We start from the raw sequence: 19,838 nt of genomic DNA, 5'->3' as shown, positions 1-19,838 counted from the left end.
CACTTGCTGTGACGTGCACTGACCACCAGGGGTCAGAGAGTTGACCAGTCGACCAGTCCCTATAACATGCACTGAGGAACACGGGGCAGACAGTCAATTGGTCAACCAGTCGCTATGACATGCACTCACCACCAGGGGGCAGACACTACAACTGGTAGGTTAGCTAGCTGCTGGGGTCCAGCAGAGCGGGACTGAGCGAGACAGGCCAGACATGCCCTGGAGCCCTCCCGCAGTCCCTCCCCAGCTGGCCAACCTCTCGCGTCCCTTCCCAGCCCCGATCATGCACCAGTGGGGTCCCTCGGCCTGGCCTGCACCCTCTCACAATCCAGGACCCCTTGGGGGATGTTGAAGAGCCAGTTTCGGCCCAATCCCGCAGGCCAGGGCTAGGGACCCTACTGGTGCACAAATTTGTGCACCAGGACTCTAGTAATAATATAAAGCATAAAGCAAAAAGTAGGTAGACTATATATGTTACATGAGTGTAAATTTCTATTTACAAACAAAAAAGGGTTTGAGTATGTTTCTGATAGTTGCAAGTGTTAGATATATTTCAATATTCAACCTTTAAAATGTTGCAAGCACTTCACAAATAAATGAATATAGACAAATAAGTTAAAATAGTGACTGCAAATTCTCTTTTGTAAGTCTTACACTGAGATAGAAAAATAGAGCTAGGTAGACAGACAGGGACAGGGACCACGTAGAGGTAGGCAAAGGGAAGTCAGACATGGAGGCAAACAGGACCTAGAACTAGCTAGGTGGGAACCTGGATGGGTGGGGAAAACTTGAGGTGAAGTGGTAGTCCTCAATCAGGTACTCTCACAGGAGGGAACTTAAACTTTGGTATAATTGGATATTGCCAGAATTCCTTAAAGGGACCAATCAGAAGCTAGCAGAGTATATGCATATCCCCTAGAGTTTAAGAGGTAACCCACTTGCATCCCCTTCCCACTGCCAGCAGAAGACCACACATCATCCCCCCCAAGCTTTGTTCTCCCTCAAGTTTTGTTCCCCACCCCCCCAAAAACAATTTTTTTTGTTTTCTTCTCATCATTTTTGTCCATGGATCCAATCTTGGGTTTTATGAGACAAAGAGCTCAAACCCAACCATATTTTGGGTTTTATTTTTCATATTTTGGGTTTCATTATCATCCATCATTTTCATTATGACTTCTTTGATTTCTTTAATTATAATTTGTTATTGACAAACAGCAGAGCCCAGAATCCTGTGGTCCTTCAAACTGAAAGGCACAGAGGCCAACAGCTGTTGGGTCCTAAAGTCACACCAACTTTGGTTCCTATCCCAACTCGACTTATTTCCTATGGACTGCGATCTTGGGCAAGTTACTTTTTTCCTCTACAACCTCAATGTTTTTATCTGTAAAAGAGAAATAATGAGGAGTGTGGCTCCAATAAAAGGTCTCTAGGCCCTGGGTTGCATAATAAAAAAACAAAATCAAAGACTAATTATCTAATGAGGCTCAGAGATATGCAAAGCAACCTGCCCAAGGCCAGCAAGCTGGTGATGCGGACAGGGAGAAAAAGCAGATCTCCTGCCTTCACACTCCAAGAACACAGACGCTAATATTCTTGATTAGCCCACAAAGAAGACAGCCCCGCCTCCTCCCTCTCCCACCAGCCAGGCAGTGGAGAATCACCTTTGTCATCTGACAGAAGTCCATTCCTAGCCTTGAAATTAGATGCAAAAACATCTGTTTCCCTATGACCTCCTAGAAACCAGAATTTGTTCACGTCAAATTCTAAAGAGAATCGGTTATTTTGGTTGAGGTTTTAATAGCCTGGGTCTAAGTGTCCTTTGTCAGAACAAGGACTTTGTCAGACAAGCACTGTCTCTGAGCTGCATGTGCTGGGGAATGCAGGCTTGAGGAAGGCCTGTTGACAATGAGTTAAGAACAAAAAATAAAGCCCCTGCTAGGTCCCTCTTTGCTGACCTTCTGAGAAGCCCTAAGTGTGCTGTCACTCCACACATGGGAGCTAGGATAGATTTGAAAACATCAGGAAGATGTTCAGTTTTAAATGGAAGGAAAAAAAAAAAAAAGGCCTTTGACTACAGAAACCCAAAAACTTCAGTCTTAGGGAAAGAGCCTAAGACTGAATGAGGAGCAAGAACATTCTCAGTTCAGTTTTTGCCTCTATCGTGGCCCCAGTTAAATAAGTAGACAGCACTTTTATTTCAGCATCAGCTTTCATTAGATCAACTCTGGTACTTGCTGAATTCCTTTCTTAGCAAAACAGCTCAGTGCATGACAATTCAGCAGTATCCAAACCAAGACCCACTGTGTTGGAATGCAGGGAGAATGGATCTTGGTTTCAATTATCATATTTATCCATGACAGAAAGGGGTCCTCAAAATGAACCCTACCATCCTCATAAGAGTGCCACAAAGAAGAGTCACCTTAGCAACCATGTAAAATACCTGAAGCACTTTAGTCAGTTGTGATATATAATTCTATGTCTCCTGATAAAACAGCATCCATAATAGAGAGATTTGGTGTTTTATACATTTTTGTGTATATATACGTGTGTGTGTGTGTATATATATATATATATATATATATATATATATATACACACACAGTATAGTTTCATGAGATCTTCAGAAATCAATGACATGGGGATGGGGATGGTATTTCCATCACACCCATTTTATTGATGGGAAAACCAAGGCCACATATATATATATACTGTTCCACTTCCAATGGGGTTACATCCTGATAAACCTATTTTGGGTTCAACCCAGAAGTCCACAATGCATTTAATACACCTAAACTACCACATCATAGCTTAGCCTAGCCTACCTTAACTGTGCTCAGAACACAATATTCAAAAACAGCTGGCAACACAGTACACTGTAGAAAGTCTGTCTTTTACCTCATGATCGTGTGCCTGCCTGGGGACTGCAGCCTCCCTGCTACTGCACAGAATCATAAGAGAGTGTATACCGCACATCACTAACTCTAGAAAAATAAAAATTCCAAATTTGAAGTACAGTTTCTACTGAATGCACCATCGTGGTCAGTGGGAAATTCATAAGTGGGGGACCATCTGTAAAAGCATGCCTAAGTTTACACAATAAGAAAATATCTCTGGCCAGGAGAAGCCACATCTTCTGACTCAAATTCTGCTCCATCAACATCACAAAGGAATACAATTCAAACAACTGAATATAAGTGTGTCATTTAAATTGTGTTAAAAGAATGCTTTCTCCTTCCTTATTGATGGCCAGGGTCCTGATGAGTACTGATAAAGGTGGAGATGATGATTTAAAAAGAACTTTAGGTTTGGTTTTTTTCTGCCCCCTGCCTAGTACCCATCTTAGTTAATGAGAATTCAAAAAAAATCTGTAATGCAATTGTAAAGCCACTAAGGTATGGTTAAAAACTTGGTTTGCTTTATAAAAAAGAACGACATTGTCACATGAATTGTCCCTGATACCTGTCGACTAGGGCCAATGTTATGCAATCTGTAGGACAGGCTAGGGGCAATATCCACAAATAGCATATTCCGCCCTATTCATTCACCTTGGCAGGGGTGGGGCAATTAGGCTGTGGTAAGACAAAAGAAAGGCAACCCAGGAGTCCTGAAAAAGCAGCCCTCACCTGGATACCCACAGCCTAAAGAGGCTGGGGACTAGACATCCTACTGGGCTGTTGGGTTCCTTAATGTGAATGACAATTGACAGAGCCTGGGGAAATAGACAATACAGGATCTGGCCAGCAGAACCTGCAGTGACATCCAAGGCAATGATGTTTCTCAGACTGCGGTCACCTGAACCAGTGGATGGCGAAATCATTTCAGTGGCATTTAACATTTATGCTTTAATGAAACAGAAGAAAACAAAAATGTATGGCATGCTGCAAAGATAAATACTGTTTCACACACGTGTATAATTGGTCAGAAAGGCTTGAAAGTCATTACTCAAAAGGGAGAAGCCTCTATGCGGCTCTTGCACCTCATATACACCTCCATGCAGATGATATATTGCTAGTCCTCAAATTTTTCCAAGAGAAACCAGAATCCTGAACTGTCGTGTGCAGTCTCCCCAGATTTTTAGAGAAATCTCACACTGTTTTAAAACAATGTACAGGCCAAACCAAACCTATCTGAAGCCTGGACCGGAACTGGCTGTCCTTGATTTCTGGCTTCAAAGAATTCCATAGCCGTCTTAAGTAAGGAGAAGAGCAATTGGGAAATCATAGTTGGAGGCACGCCCAGGAGGCATCTGCCTGGCAATACCAGTGTTGAAGGGAAAAGAACAGTCGCATGATCAGGTGAGGAAGGAAGCATGTGGCCCACCTAGGCGATAGGGGAGTGAGGGGACAAAGAAACAAAATAGGCCCGGCCGATGTGCTCAGCGGATAGAGCGTCGGCCTGTGGACTGAAGGGTCCTGGGTTGCATTCCAGTCAGGGGCACATGCCCGGGTTTGGGCTTGGTCCCCAGTAGAGGGCGTGCAGGAGGCAGCCAATCCATGATTCTCTCTCATCATTGATGCTTCAACCTCTCTCTCTCCCTCTCCCTTCCTCTCTGAAATCAATAAAAATACATTTTAAAAAATAGTGGTGAGCCTGGTCATTTCTGTGAGTCTTCCTTGAGTGGGTTAGATGATGGGGGCGGGTGGAACTCTCAAACAGAAATCAACCTTGACTGCTGCTAGGTAGGTAGGTGGTAGGAAGTAGGTAGGTAGGTGAATTAGACAGAGTAGATCGATTTCTTCTGGGAGGTGTGAAAAGGGTTTCAAAGAATGCCCTCAGCAGTCACCTTTGGGTGGCATCCAGGAAGGGCTCTGTCTGCTCCGACTGTTCACCACCCTCACCTACCTAGAGTTCCGCCGAGCAGTTTCAGGGGCATGAAGTGGGACCTGGCCGGGGAAGAAGCCGTTCACATGCTTACCTTTTGCTACCTGGCTGGACACAGGCAAGACCTAGAACTGAAGTGGACAAGAACCCTCATTCTCTGGGCTTCCTACGCGACACTTGGTTGGCAGGAAAAGCTCTCCATTATTTTAAGGGACTCGGGCTTGGAGGGTGGTGGTGCTGAGCTGAGGCTTCTTCACCTGCTCCCTCCCAGGGAAAAGGTTCACAAAACCAGGGGATGCTACCCACCCACAGTCCCACATGCCCATTTAAGAGCATTTGGAGTCTTCTGGGCAAACCTGTCGGCCCCAGCCTGCGAGCTGGTCTTGCTGAAAACAGAAAGCAAGGCCAGACGCCAGCTCCAGACCCAGCTGTTCCCCAGGCTGGAGGTGCAGGTGTGAGAGCATCCCCAGGAACCCCACCTGCCCGCCGTTTGTCACCTCAATGTCATTACCACAGGCAGAGGTGCCGTTGGAGCTTTTGTTTTACTTCACACCAGGGGGAAGTCATTTTTGGAATTTTTCATCTTAAATAGATTTTTCTTAAATGTATGTGACACATATTCCTCTCAGGACTTAATAAAACAGATATTTCTCATGCCTGGAAAGTAAACTACAGCTGCACAGATTGAAACAAAATTTATTTTTTAAAACTACCATATTCTACTTGGAACATTCAAAATACAAATTTAGCTATAATTTCTGAAAAAAGTTCAGACCCAGTGAAAACAGAACTTTCTCAGCAAGTAGTTTTTATTAATATAATGCTAATTAATGGGGGGGAAACCGAACAAATATACACTTACTAATATATCTGGTATCTCTTTATCTACAAGGAAAATAATATAATTTCAAAACAGGGAAAGTTCCTAAACTTCTTTCTTCCCACCGATGAATTAAGGAGGCTTTTTTTTTTTAATGGCTTTTATTTTCAGGTTCTTAAAAATCCATTTTGAGCCCTGGTCAGTATGGTTTACTGGTTAGAACATCAGGAACCACCACCCACAGATGGCAGGGTCTCAGGTTTGATTCTCTATCAAGGGCACATACCTGGGTTACAGATTGATCCCTAGCCCAGGTCAGAGCTTCTGCCAGTGGTAACCAATCATATCTCTCTCACATAGATGTTTCTCTCTCTTTCCCTGTCTCTCCCTCCCCCTCCCTTCCACTCTCTCTAAATATCAATGGAAAAAAATATCCTCCGGTGAGGATGAACAAACAAATGAAAAAATCTATTTTGAGTCTGATATTTCTGTTCGAAAAGGAAGAAGTGATCAGTGTCATTATAAAGCTTCTAGTTGCTTTAAAATGACTCCTCATTAATACAAATAAATAAAGCCCATTTCATGACAAGAGCTTAGGTTGAACTGTATAAAGGGAGGTAGTCTTGTTTATGATCTTAATGCAAAGAACATGGGTGCTTTCATTTGGTGGTGGTGGTGGTGGTGTGTGTGTGTGTTTTATTATAAATCAAATGTATTCGTAACCAGAAAATGTTCAGCAGAAAAAACAGCTGTGGGAATGGGTTTTTCATGACATCCTCAGGTGCCTTCCAAGATCTCCTTGTCACAATCAAGACTGTTACGACAACAAGAAACAAACCTCTGGGACTCCATAGCCTCCCCAGACACGGTGTACTAAAAGGATTTGCTTGTCTCGTCTCTCATGCTTATACAATATATGCTAGAAGCGGAAGACTGGTGACACAGACCACTGGGCTGTGGACAATGTTCTCTGGCCCCACTTGTTTAATCTCCTCATTTACTATTTCGTGTGTCGCCCTGACACTTGCAGTGAGAGGGGTGAGGGTGGGCCTAACTCCAGGCAAGAGCAGTAAGTGCTGTGCCTTGTCTATAGGTAAGGAACGCAGGGGGGTGAGGGTACATATTTAAGTACTTGGTGTGGCAGCATGTGAACACATACATGCCTGTACATACACACACACACACACACACACACACACACATTTATACCTAGGCACCTAATAGGTCATAACTGGCATCGAGATACAGGCATATCTGGTTTTATACAATAGATGTTTTCCTTGAAGTTATAATCAATATTTTGCAGCTGAAATATTCAAAGGCCCTACAAATGCTTACTACTTAATAGAAATTTGTTAGGACTCCTTTCAATATTGCTAATATAACCCCACCTAAACTGTGCAAGTTTGGACTATTGACGTATTCTATGCAAATCCATAGAAGTCACAGTCAAACCGCCATGGGATGTGTCCTCCCTTTGTAACATTTCACCTCAGAGGTAAACAGGTGACCAGCACTTCAAATGGCAATATTTGAAGTAACAGATATCAGCTACATATAGCTCAAACAAGAAAAACAGCTCTAAGATTCTTATTTGAAACAGAAGCTGGGAGACTTAACATAATGTGCCAACTGCCACACCCACAGAATATGGGGTGAGGGGTGAGGGGGGGCGCGTGTTCTGCATTACAGGCATTCTACCCTCTCAAAAGACTTACCAAGATAAATAAACCACATCTGTCCACTGGGATTGGCAAGTGCCTTTTTGTTCCCTATTAGTTCTACGGCACTCAGAGAGATAATGCTATTCACTGTACCTTATGATCTCAAAGAAAACCAACACTTCAAATGATGATCTCTATGTAGTTTGCCACACCCCCACCCCTCATAGTATAAGCATTCAGTGTACAGAACAAGCTCTCGTGAAAAGTAATTATAGGGAAGTAAGACCCCAGGAAATTACTGAACACATAATCAGCAGGACTTGTTGGGCCCGCCTTCTAAAACAGGCTGCTCAAATCAAACTCTTAAATTAACCTTGGAATGATAGTCCAGTTATGAGCCTGTGAGGGCTGAGGTTGCCAGCATATTCAAAGCCAAAAGACAGCAGGACACTGCAGGGTAGGATATGTGCAAACTGTCTTTCAGATCATGTGATGTGCATTTTATGAGATCATTTGAAGAAACATGCATAGAACAGTCTGAGAGTACTTCAACCACGCTCAGCAGTCAGAGTCCTGGCTTCTGGTTACTGTAGAGCAATGGACATTTACTGGAGCTTGAAGGCTACTTCAAAGTAAGGTGACTAAATACATATATTTTTAATTTTAAAGTTTTATGCTCTTTTAAAATATTATCTTACAAAGTCATTCTTACTGAAAACAAACTCACTCTTTCTGAACTAAAAGGAAAAAAAGAGCTTAACCTTTCTAGTCTATATTTTTCAACAAGTTTTCATTTTCATTATTATAAATGGATATCCAACTCTGATACTCAAATTTGCTTCCTCCTTATAACAAAGGGAAAACATAAGGTAGCAAGCATTAGGGGGATAATTGTCTACTCAAGAAAGCAGGACGATTACGTTAGCAACTCAGAGCACATGGCGCTGAAAGTGAGAGACTAGTCCAGTCTTCCTTGACATGAGGTCAGAAACTGCTCACCCCTTTGTTCCCTCATTTGAACAAAGTTTTCTCATCTAGTAACACCTTTATTTACTAATTTTCCTTACCCAGAATCACTGACGTCAAATAGCTAAAGGGGTAAAAGGAAAAGAGGGACAGGGACACATAGGTGGAAACCATAATTACCACAGATTATATATATACATACACACACACACACACATACACACACACACACACACACAGTGGCCAGATTAAGGAAAAGAGGGACAGGGACACATAGGTGGAAACCATAATTACCACAGATTATATATATATATATATATATATATATATATATATATATATATATATACACACACACATACACACACACACACACACACACAGTGGCCAGATTATGACCACCTGACATTTGTAGGCAGATTAGCTATAATTTCGCGCTGAAGTTACTAGAGGGCCAGACCATTATAAATAGGGAAGCAGGTTGTTTATCACGACAGAAGTGATTTTTTTCTGAAGATATGGGTTAACAACGCGATTTAACAGCCTTTGAATGTGGGAGATGTGTGTGTGTGTGTATATATATATATATATATATATATATATACACACACACACACACATATGCATACGTATATATATATATATATACAGCCACACACACACACTGAGTGGCCAGATTATTATGACCACCCCATCAGTACTTCGTTGGGCCACCTTTTGCCTTCAATACTGCGGCAATTCTTCTTGGCATTGACTCCACAAGATGTTGAAAGGCGATGCGAGGAATCTGACACCATGCCTGATGAATAGCACTGTCCAGTTCTGTGAGATTTGATGGTTGTGGAACCAGCTGCCTGATGGCTCTTTTAACTTCGTCCCACAAATGCTCAATTGGATTGAGATCTGGTGGTTGTGGGGCTACCTAAGCAAGGTAAAGTCTCCCTCATGTTCTTGAAACCACTCCTGCACAATACAAGCACCGTGGCATGGCGCATTGTCTTGTTGGAAGAAGCCATCTCCATTGGGATACGCCATTAACATGATAGGATGAACTTGATCAGCAACGATACTGAGGTATGTTGTACTATTCAGAGGTTGTTCCACACGAATTAAAGGGCCCAAATCATGCCAGGAAAACATGCCCCAACCATAACACTGCCCCCACCAGCTTGAAGGGTTGTACTCATGCATGTGGAGTGCATGCTTTCATGCTGTTTCCGCCAAATTCTCACTCTGCCATCTGCATGATGCAACTGAAAATGTGATTCATTGGACCACATGACTTTTTTTCCAATGCTCGACTGTCCAATCCTTGTGTTCCTGTGCGAATTGGAAACATTTTATCTTGATAACTGCAGACAGCAAAGGTGTTCGTTCGAACAGGCCTTCGGCTTCCATATCCCATATGATGCACTGTACGGCTAATTTGCCTACAAACGTCAGGTGGTCATAATAATCTGGCCACTCAGTGTGCATATACATACACACACACACACACATACACACACACACACACACACACAAAAGCCTAAGCGACTGAATAACCAGTCGACCAGTTGCTGTGACGTGCACTGACCACCAGGGGGCAGACGCTCAATGCAAGCGCTTCCCCCTGGTGGTCAGTGCACTCCCACAGCCAACCTCCCACTGCCAGCCAACCTCCTGTGGCTGGCCGGCCTCCCAGGGTCCCTCCCCAAGACTGGCCGCCACCCTGCCCCCCATGCACCCTGCATCAAACCCAATCACCAGCCAGGCCGAAGGATCCCACCCGTGCACGAATTTGTGCACCGGGCCTCTAAAAATATATTTAAATCTAATCTTTATTGTTGAAAGTATTACAGATGCCCCCTTTGTTTCTGTGTTTTTTTCTAATTGACCCCCCTTCCACCCCATACCCATTTATTTATAAACTAACATCCATGTAGTATTATAAGTGGTGTACAATAGACATATGTGAGCCACCCATGTAATTTAAAATTTTCTAATAGCGACATTAAACATTTTAAAGATCAGATTAATATAATCTATTTAACCCAAATTATCCAAATATCATTTCAACATGAAATATATGTTAAAAATTAAGATATTTAGCACCGTATTTTTCCTACAAGCTTCTGAAATCTAGTGTATACTTTATACTTGTAGTACATCTCACCTTGGACCAGCCACTTTTCAAATGCTCAAGAGCCTCCTGTGGCTAGTGGCTTCTGAACTGCATGGGGCAGGCTTATGAGCTGCCAGGTGCTACTCTCAGTGCTCTAAATGTACAGGTCCATTTCATCTGCACAACAATCCTACAAGGTAAATAGTATCATTGCTCTCATTTTATAGATGAAGAACTTAAACAAAGAGCAGAGACCCCAAATTACAAGCTGGTGGGTAACAGAGGGGAAGTTCAGACCTTGACCAGCTGGCTACAACTACTACGCTCTTTATTAAGAGCCCACTGGGTATATGACAGGTACAGAGCTGCATATCTCAATAAATTCTCCCATGTGCTCCTGAGAACAATCCTAGAGCAGTGGTCGGCAAACCGTGGCTCAAGAGCCACATGCAGCTCTTTGGCCCCTTGAGTGTGGCTCTTCCACAAAATACCACGTGCGGGCACGCACGTACAGTGCGAAGTTGACTTAAAACTTTAAGTAAAGTTTATTAAGGTAATTTTAGGGAACGTTGTGGAGTGAAAGAAGATGTAGTGTCAAGGATTGAGAAAGGTATGTTGAGATGGTTTGGACATATAGAGAGGACGAATGAAAGGAGATAGACGAAACAAGTATACAAGACTAGTGTGGATGGGAGAGTTGGAAGGGGTTGACCTCAGCAAACATACCTCAATCCGATTGAGGACGTTTTTAGCAAAGGCCGGCTTAGGAGTACCCTAATTAAGTTAATAACGATGTACCTACCTATATAGTTTAAGTTTAAAAAATTTGGCTCTCAAAAGAAATTTCAATTGTTGTACTGTTGATATTTGGCTCTGATGACTAATGAGTTTGCCAACCACTGTCCTAGAGGATAAATGTCAACACCCCAAATTTACATACTGCTCCATCCTTACTAGAAGACATTAGAGTAGGGGCAGCATGACTTCACAAAGTAACACATCTGGGAGACAGCAAGGTCCCTAGGTCCTATCCTAAAGAAACATGTAGTCTAGTAAGAGAATATAAAACCATTACAAAAGTTACTATACTACAAGGTATAAGAAACTAAAGGAGAGGAAGAAAGTTCTGTTTAGAGTTAGAGGGAAAAACATTATTCTCCCATTAAGAGAAGAGGCAAAGCCATCACAAAAGAGGTAATATTTAAAAAGAACTGAATTGGGAACCTAGAATAAAATGCTCCAGGAGTAAAAGAAAGGATACAAAAGAAATGAGCTCTATAGGATATTGAAGGTATGGCTAAAATAGTTCAAAAATGGCTGGAATGGAGTACAAATAGAGAAAAAACACATTATTGAATGTGGTGAAGTTGGCCATGACATGGAAAAACCCAAATCCTTTGTATAGTTTAAGGAAACTGAGTAGCATGATCAAAATTGAGCCTCAGGTAAAATCACTCTAGCAAGGCTGGACAGAACGGACAGTAACAACAGATTAGATGTGGAAGGTTGGCAAGGATGCTGTTAAAATGATCCAGGCAGGCAACTGCAAAGGTCACACTCAATATTAAAACAGGAGGTGAATATGAGACTTTGTGGTTATGGAATCCTTAAGGCCTGGGGTCTAATGTTAAGTCAAAGCTGACAGAGTTACAACACTTGGTGATGAGCAGAGTAGTGAAAGCACTGACCGAAACTTTCAGATGTCTATATATACAAAAGCCTAAGGGACCAGAATGTGGGAATGCAGCCAGCGGCCAGCAGGAAGGCCCTGTTCGGCCCTGATTGCCGGCCAGACCTAGGGACCCCACATGTGCACGAATTTTGTGCACTAGGACTCTAGTAACATAATAAGTATGAGGTTTTTTTATTCCCCCTTTTTATTTCAGCCTAAACTTCCTGCTTTATCTGTGTTTCCCACATCAAGATTTCTACTACCATCTACTGACCTTATATATATGGCTCTTGTTTTAAAGAACTCCTTCCTTAGCAAGCACATAGTGGTTACCAGAAAATAGCAAAAGGCATTATCTTTCAACTGAGAAAAACTACACTTCCAAATTCTTCAATGCAAAAACAGAAGAATCTCTGATTCCAATTTCCAGCACAGCTGAATAATGCTCTATAAGAGCTTAACCAACAGCCATGCCTAAAATATTGGCCTTCTGCTTGAAGTTCTTAATGTTTTAAAGAGAAAGAGCTAAAAACAATTTCCCTACTGCCTACCTCCCTTTGCATTCATTTATTATTTTTCATGTATAATTAAAAATACTACTACTTTAAGCAAATATTTCCTTTTTTCCGCTTTAATTACCTTACAAACAGTAGTAGAGCTGCATAAATTTTGCCTGAGGTTAAAGCTGGAGTAGAGCCTAATCACCAGCTTGAGACATTGTTCTGGCCAACTAAAGCAGAACACATTTATCCCATGTATTTGAACAATGCTGAGGCACTTCTGCTAAGACCTCCTTTACCCAGTATTGATTCTGATTAACCCTCTTTCCTGATTTATGTGGGAAATCTGGGTGTTCTTCACACCACCACTGCAGGATTAAGGAAATGAACCCCAATGCAGTGGAATTCAGGGGTGTACACACACAGTCTTCAGGAAAGAACAAGAACACATACACCATTTCTACTCCGTTAAATGCCAACTTGGGCCGCCTTCTCCTAATTCAACTAATTTTGTACTGGACAAACCTTGAGGTTATTCAACTGCTTTCCATAAAGAAGGTATTCAGTAATGAGAGCAGGTTAAAAGTCAAGATGAAAATATAGGTAAAATAAACACCAAAAATAAGCATTAAGCAATTAAGAATGACTATTGTTAAGTCTAAGCTAAGAAACATTGGGTTCTTACATAAAATAATGAATCGCAATGCTAAATAAACACACACACACACACACACATAACCTGTGTGGTGTGTGTGTGTGTGTGTGTGTGTGTGTGTGTGCGCACACGCGCGCTTTTTATTTTTCTTAAGAGGCCTCACTCCAAATTCCCAGGCTCAAGCATTTAGTCTTGCATGTGTGGTCTAAAGATGCTCAAAGCACTTTTCTTATCCTACAATTCAATCTAGTAATAAAAGTGTGGTGCTCTGGAAGGCGGAATTCAGGGCAGCTGGGAAGTTTCACTGGAATCAAATGATCTCATCCCCCAACCATCCAGGACTCCCCAAAGTTTGGAAGTGCTCCTATGTCACTGAAGATCTCTCCAGCAACTGACAAGGGAGGTGGAGAGGGTGGGGAGGCAGCTACCTTCCCATCTAGGGAAATCTCCCTACATTTGAGTCCACTTTTCCATCTAAGATATAAAAACCACATAGGCAGAAAGAACACCTGATCCCAACGAGAAAATCTATCTTTGACATGGGTAGTTGAAGGGTTCTAAGGCAACCACCTACTCAAGTAAATTTGTGTACACACCAAATAGTGTGCAAGGTCCTCTGGATACCTGAACCATTAATGCCCAATCTTATTTTGAGGCAATAAGCTGCTATCTGAGGAAAACCTCAAAGAAATCTAGAGGCAACGATGACAATGATGATATGACAACTCTTCAAGATAGCAATGGTAATAACAATGTCTTGTGGGGCTAAAGATGTCTGGGAAACACAAGGCTTTGGATTCAGAAAAATCCTAATTCAAACATTTTGGACAACTCAAACGCTCTGAATTCCCATTTTTTCATCCAGAGAGAGAGAGAGAGAGAGAGAGAGAGAGAGAGAGAGAGAGAGAGAGAAGTGAAGAAGCATAAACCTGAAAGCTGTTGTGGAGATAAATTTAGCAGTGTTGATGGAAACACCTGGCACACAGAAAGTGTTTCACAAATATTCATTCATTCCTTTTCCTTCCAGAGTACAGTTCACGGTGCCTTAAACAAATCAGAGAGAGCTGGCCCACCAACAAGAGTAGAACGAGGATTTATAGCCTTTGCTCCCGTGGAGGCTTATATTCACTCAACAAGTATTGATTGAGTACTCATGGTATGCCTGGCACTGTTTGGGATATATCCGCTTTAATTTCTATCTTTATGGAACTCAGTTTACTTTTAATTTTTTTTAAAATATATTTTATTGATTTTTTACAGAGAGGAAGGGAGAGAGATAGAGAGTTAGAAACATCGATGAGAGAAAAACATCGATCAGCTGCCTCCTGCACATCTCCTACTGGGGATATGCCCACAACCCAGGTACATGCCCTTGACCGGAATCGAACCTGGGACCCCTCAGTCCGCAGGCCGACGCTCTATCCACTGAGCCAAACCGGTTTCGGCTACTTTTAATTTTTAAGGTCAAAGATTGAAAGAAAAATTTCCTCACAAAAGCGTATCTATTTTTAGGAGCATGATGACTGTGTGTTTGCCTCACTGTTTTGAATCAGGCATGATTCGTATTTATTATTTGTACTCTGCATGTGATGCCAACCCAAATGTCACAGAAAAGGCAAGAAGATCGAGGGAGATGGGTCCTGAAGAAGGACCAAAATTAATACAATGTGGAATCCACCAACAGAAATGGTAAATGTGCAAATGTGAAATGAAAAACAAGCTAAGCCCAGAAAGGAGGAGGTGCAAGGAAGAGCCAATATGGAAGTTTAAAGGGACCACCAAACACGGGAGCCCACAATGAACTCAATGAGCTTGGGTACTTCTGGAAATTCCATTTAATCCCAGGTGAGGAGACCAGAATTCATAATAATCTATTTTCAAAAAGTGACGGCCATTATTATGGTGATTACTATCCTGAATTTACCTCTCTGGGCCTCAGTTTTCTCAATCATCAGAGACATTCTGACTGGATCTGCAAATTTTAAGGGTGAGGAGTTTCCATTTTTAAATTCATTAAAAGGGAGCAGGCATTTTTTAAGGTGAACAAATACCTGGGCTGGAGGACACTGAAGATCTCTTCCTTTCTATCCCCTCATGACAACATACTATGGCTCCACTTGACCTCAGCGTTTTGGTAACAGAAGAAGTAAGTCCCTTAATCACTTGTCCCCAGCAGAAAAGCAAATTCAAATATGCTAACAAAAATAAATGAACAGAAAGGGGGTCAGTGTATATATCAATGAGGAAAACATCTATGAATTAAGAAGTGAGATTAATTCAACCCTCTGCCTGTGTTTTAAAGAAATATATAAGCTATCTCTACCACATATCCTCAAGAAAAAGCAAGTAACTTATGAGAGATGACATCTGTTAGATTTTATATTCATTACGTTTTTATGATATATAGTGCAGCTATATCTCCTCTTAAAAAACAAAAATACTAGTTGGAAATGTATGTCGTGGTTTTTAATGAACTCTGTCATAGCAGCAGAAATGATGTCCTACTGATGCTGGAGGATGAAACTCCCTTGTTGCTCGTGGGAGCCAGGTATAGATTCTTGGGTGCCACTGAAATAAGCATTTTAAGAAGCCCGGATGGGAGAATGGGATGTGGAAGATTTTATGGGCGTCGAGTTACATTGCTCAGTTTGTGATGTCCCATTACAAGCCAGTCCTGAAAGAGGGAGAGCGTGGAGCTCAGCAAAGCCAGAAGCAAGGCCAGTGTCCAGAGCTGGCATGCCATGTAGTGGCCAGGGATGGCTCAGCATGTAAGTTCATTAAAGTCTATGAGCCTATGTGTGAAGCTCCACATGGCCCAGGGACACGTGCACAGGGGAGTGCAATCACCTGCCGCAGGTGTCCCAAGAGGGAGAAGAAACAGAGCCCACTTCTTTGTTGGGCAGTTTAACTATTCAGGCTTCCCTGAGCTTGCAGGGGCCACATCCATCCTGACCACGGACTGGCTTTCAGGTGTGACTGACAGGGCAAGCCGGTAAGCACCTTCCCACTCACTCAGACCTCACTGGGAATGCGTCTATCTGGTCTTCATATTACTCCTTTTCTATTAAATAATAACCAGGTTATTACAAGGGCATCACTACTAGAACAGAGTCCAGACATGTCAACTAGCAGAACCACAGTTATTTATTATTGTACTTACTTATTTTAAGCTTAATCTTACTTACAGTTGGCATACACTATGTTAGCTTTGGGGTACAACATAGTGACTCAACAGTTATATACCCTAAAAGGTGGCCGCCACACTACGTCTAGTAACCACCTATCACCATACATAGTAATTAGGCTACTACTGACTCGATTCCCCATGTTCTACACATTTAGATTGGCATCAGAGGAGTAGCACAACATTATTTCTGGACACTGATGAGAGATAAGCAGTCTAGGCCAATATCCATAGAAACTCAAGGACTACATACTTTTAAGGTTGTATTTATGTTGCATAACAGGCACTTGCAAATTTCAGCCCATTTAATTTCCACCACTCCTTGAGATATGTATTTTTTAACACCTAAAATGGCAATAATAAGGCCCAGAGAAGTTAAAAGCTTTGCCCAAGGTCATAGTGCTAAAAAGTCAAAGAATCGAGATTCAAATGATAGTATATGATTCCACACCCCTGCTTTTTAGCTATGCCTCTACTGTCATTAAAAACCTCCCAAGAAGTGTCACTTCCCAGGTGGCAGGCTTAACTTTCAGAGTATGTCATATTTTGTTCCACACTGATGACTGTCTGAATATTAAGTTTAGTGAGGTCACTAATAACTTGGTCCTAGAAGAGAACTATTTCTCACAAACGCAGATTACACACACAACTGAGATTTTCTGGAGTTGATAAAACAATACCTCACATTAAACTAAAATGGACTCAGTATAGAAAGGGAGAGAGATAAAAACACGAAAGGCCTGCAGTGGAGTGGTGCTCAGCGGATGAATCCCAAACCAGTGGTGGGCAACCGAGCAATGAGCACAGGAAGGGATTCAAATAGGAAATGCAGTGATACTATGAGTCATAAACAGCAACTGGGTCTGCAGGCCTCAGACGTGTAAGTTTACTTTTAACTTGCTACATCCTGTTTTCTTGGGGCTGGGGGAGACAGGGTAGTGGCTACAGGTATTTGTTTGCCGTAATAACTTAATGATGCTTACATTTTATCCATCAAAGAGAGAAAAAATTCTTTTAATTTCTGGTGCAAGGCAATGATTTGAAAGCTATTGGTTTCTTAAGAGAAATACCTCTCTTTTGTGTAGATATAGATGAATATAAAGCATGCCCTAGCAGTATCTTTTAGTTACCTCCACAAGGGTAGAGCTTATAAACAGCAAGGGGTTAGGGTGAATCAGGTTTAATACAAGCTGCAAGGAGTTTGGGAAACACTATATAACCAAATCCCAAGGCAAAGGGGTTCCTTACCAACTCTGCAACAAGTTACAGAATAAACAACCAGAGGCCAGTCTTTCAACCTCCTTTTTCTCTATTTTCATATCTCTAAAATGAGAACTGTAACTTAATATAATGTGAATAACAATACAAAATACAAATTGTTAGCACTACAATAAATAAGCATGCTGAAACTCGAGATACGCAAAAGAAAAGCAACAACTAAAATCACCTGTATAGTGTTTCACACGGTTGTATATTTGCCAAGCACATCGTCTCATAATTGAAAATTGATCAATATATATCACTAAAACTATTAACTAACTCATTAGCCATTTCCATCCAAATGGAAACGGAAGAAAGAATGCCATGCCCCACATTAATAAAAAGTGACAACTTTTCAGTTACCAACTGCATACAGATGAAGGAGGTGGGTCTTTGACCAAATAAGCTACAAACAACTCTTCCAAATATGAATATTTATGAAAGGCCTAAAAACAGTAGAATTTCTCAGCTCTGATTTATGAATCTTTACTCCAAAAACCAGGCTCTTGGGATATTTAGACTACGTTGAGAGATTCCTTGGTTATGTGTGGGTATGTGTAAACATACAAATGCAGTGGTGTGAGTTGAAGTGCTGCCCACCCCCCCAGTAAGCTAAATAAAAACAGAGTATTAAAATGTACTAGATTTCTCAGACATGTATTTTCAACTTAAATCATTATCGTTTTCTCCCACCTTCTTTTTGGTTCTCAGCAGAGTATTTGTGGTGGCCAAGTAAACTGAGGAAAATGCACCGGGAAGTCACACTTCAGAGATACAAATTAAATGAGGCATTGTGGGTACCAGCGGGAGAGGGTTGGGTGGGGATGGGGGGTGGGGTGGGGACTGAGTAAAGGGGTCATATATATGGTAAAGGATGGTAACTAGACTTTGGGTGGTGAGCACGCAATAGAATATACAGACATCAAATTATAATGTTGTACGCCTGGAATTTATAAATGTTATTAACGAATGCTACCTCAATAAATTTAAATTTTTAAAATTTTTAAAAAGAATATAACTTGCAAAGCAATGTACTTAGCATCGGACCACTCCACAAATATTCATAGTCCATTTAAATTTCACACCAACTTTCTATTTAAATGATAATACTAATGATCAAGTTCTGCACCTCCTATTATCTGTTAGGGTCCACACTAGGTTTTAAATGCTAATATTATCTAATTTCATCCTGACCCCCCTAAAAATACATTAAATAGGTCTAAATATAATTTTAAGAAAGAAGAAAACTAAGATGAAAAAGTTAAGAAACTTGCCCATGGTCACAGCCCAGTTATCTAAATGCATTGAATCTAGATGCAGAAACTCGTGCTTTTAAAGTCTCAATGGTACTTAAATTAGAGTTAGTGCCGCAATACATAGAGGACTGGGTAGTTTTATACTGCATAGCTTTTAAGGAAGAAATTTATAAAGGGATATATAAAGAGAGGTCAATCCATTAAGAACTTACTGGGAAACTGCCTGGAGCTTCTCTGAAGGCTGATTTCTTGACTCAAGAATCATTTTAAAGCACCAAAGTTGTTGTCATTTACCCAAATGTGTCAGATGTGATAAAGCAAATTCACATCAAAAATTTAAAAAAAAAAAACCTGTATGTGACAAGTAGGTAAAAAAGGATAAAAATGGTGTTGATAATTGGAAACATTCTAGCTGGAATCGACAAATCAAGTTCAGAAGTTAATATATAATTTAATGAGGAACATTAAAAACTAATCAAACATTCTAATCATTATATTCAATAAATTTATATATACACATATATATGTGTATATATATACATACACACACACACACATATATATATGTGTGTGTGTGTATATATATATTGTAAGCCAAGAAAAATTACAGAACCTCTGAAATAAAAAAAGAGCTCTGAATTTAATACTAATCAACACGTACTCCTTTTCAAATTATTGTAACTGGTCAAGTAGTTTCAAGAACTTAGAAATGGCTTTGTTCATAGATGTAAGTCCTCCACAAGACAAACCATATTAGGCCTTTCCTACAGGTTATCAAATAGATCTTTTTCATATTAGGAAATTGAGCTAAGTTTCCTGAAGAGGATCATCTAAGTTGTTTTTGCTGTGTTGCTTTACCTACAAGAACTATATTAAATAGTTTACTAACTGTTTGCCCTAGCTAGTTTGGCTCAATGGATAGAGCATGGGCCTGAAGAC

The 19,838-nt window shown here is 41.1% G+C and overlaps 1 protein-coding gene across 13 annotated transcripts in view; it reads right to left on the bottom strand.

The window, feature by feature from the left end:
* BNC2 (basonuclin zinc finger protein 2) overlaps positions 1–19,838 on the bottom strand; it is a 439,130-nt gene that overhangs the window by 372,935 nt on the left and 46,357 nt on the right. The window contains exon 2 of one of the 13 annotated variants that reach the window (XM_059656601.1): positions 15,251–15,394. The exons of the other annotated variants lie outside the window; for them this stretch is intronic. The gene's annotated coding sequence lies outside the window, so the exon portion shown is untranslated. The remainder of the gene's footprint in view (positions 1–15,250; positions 15,395–19,838) is intronic. 13 annotated transcript variants of the gene reach the window in all.

This window comes from Myotis daubentonii, chromosome 11 (assembly GCF_963259705.1).
Source record: "Myotis daubentonii chromosome 11, mMyoDau2.1, whole genome shotgun sequence".
NCBI classification, from domain to species: domain Eukaryota; kingdom Metazoa; phylum Chordata; class Mammalia; order Chiroptera; family Vespertilionidae; genus Myotis; species Myotis daubentonii.
This window is presented reverse-complemented; position numbering and strand designations above follow the sequence as displayed.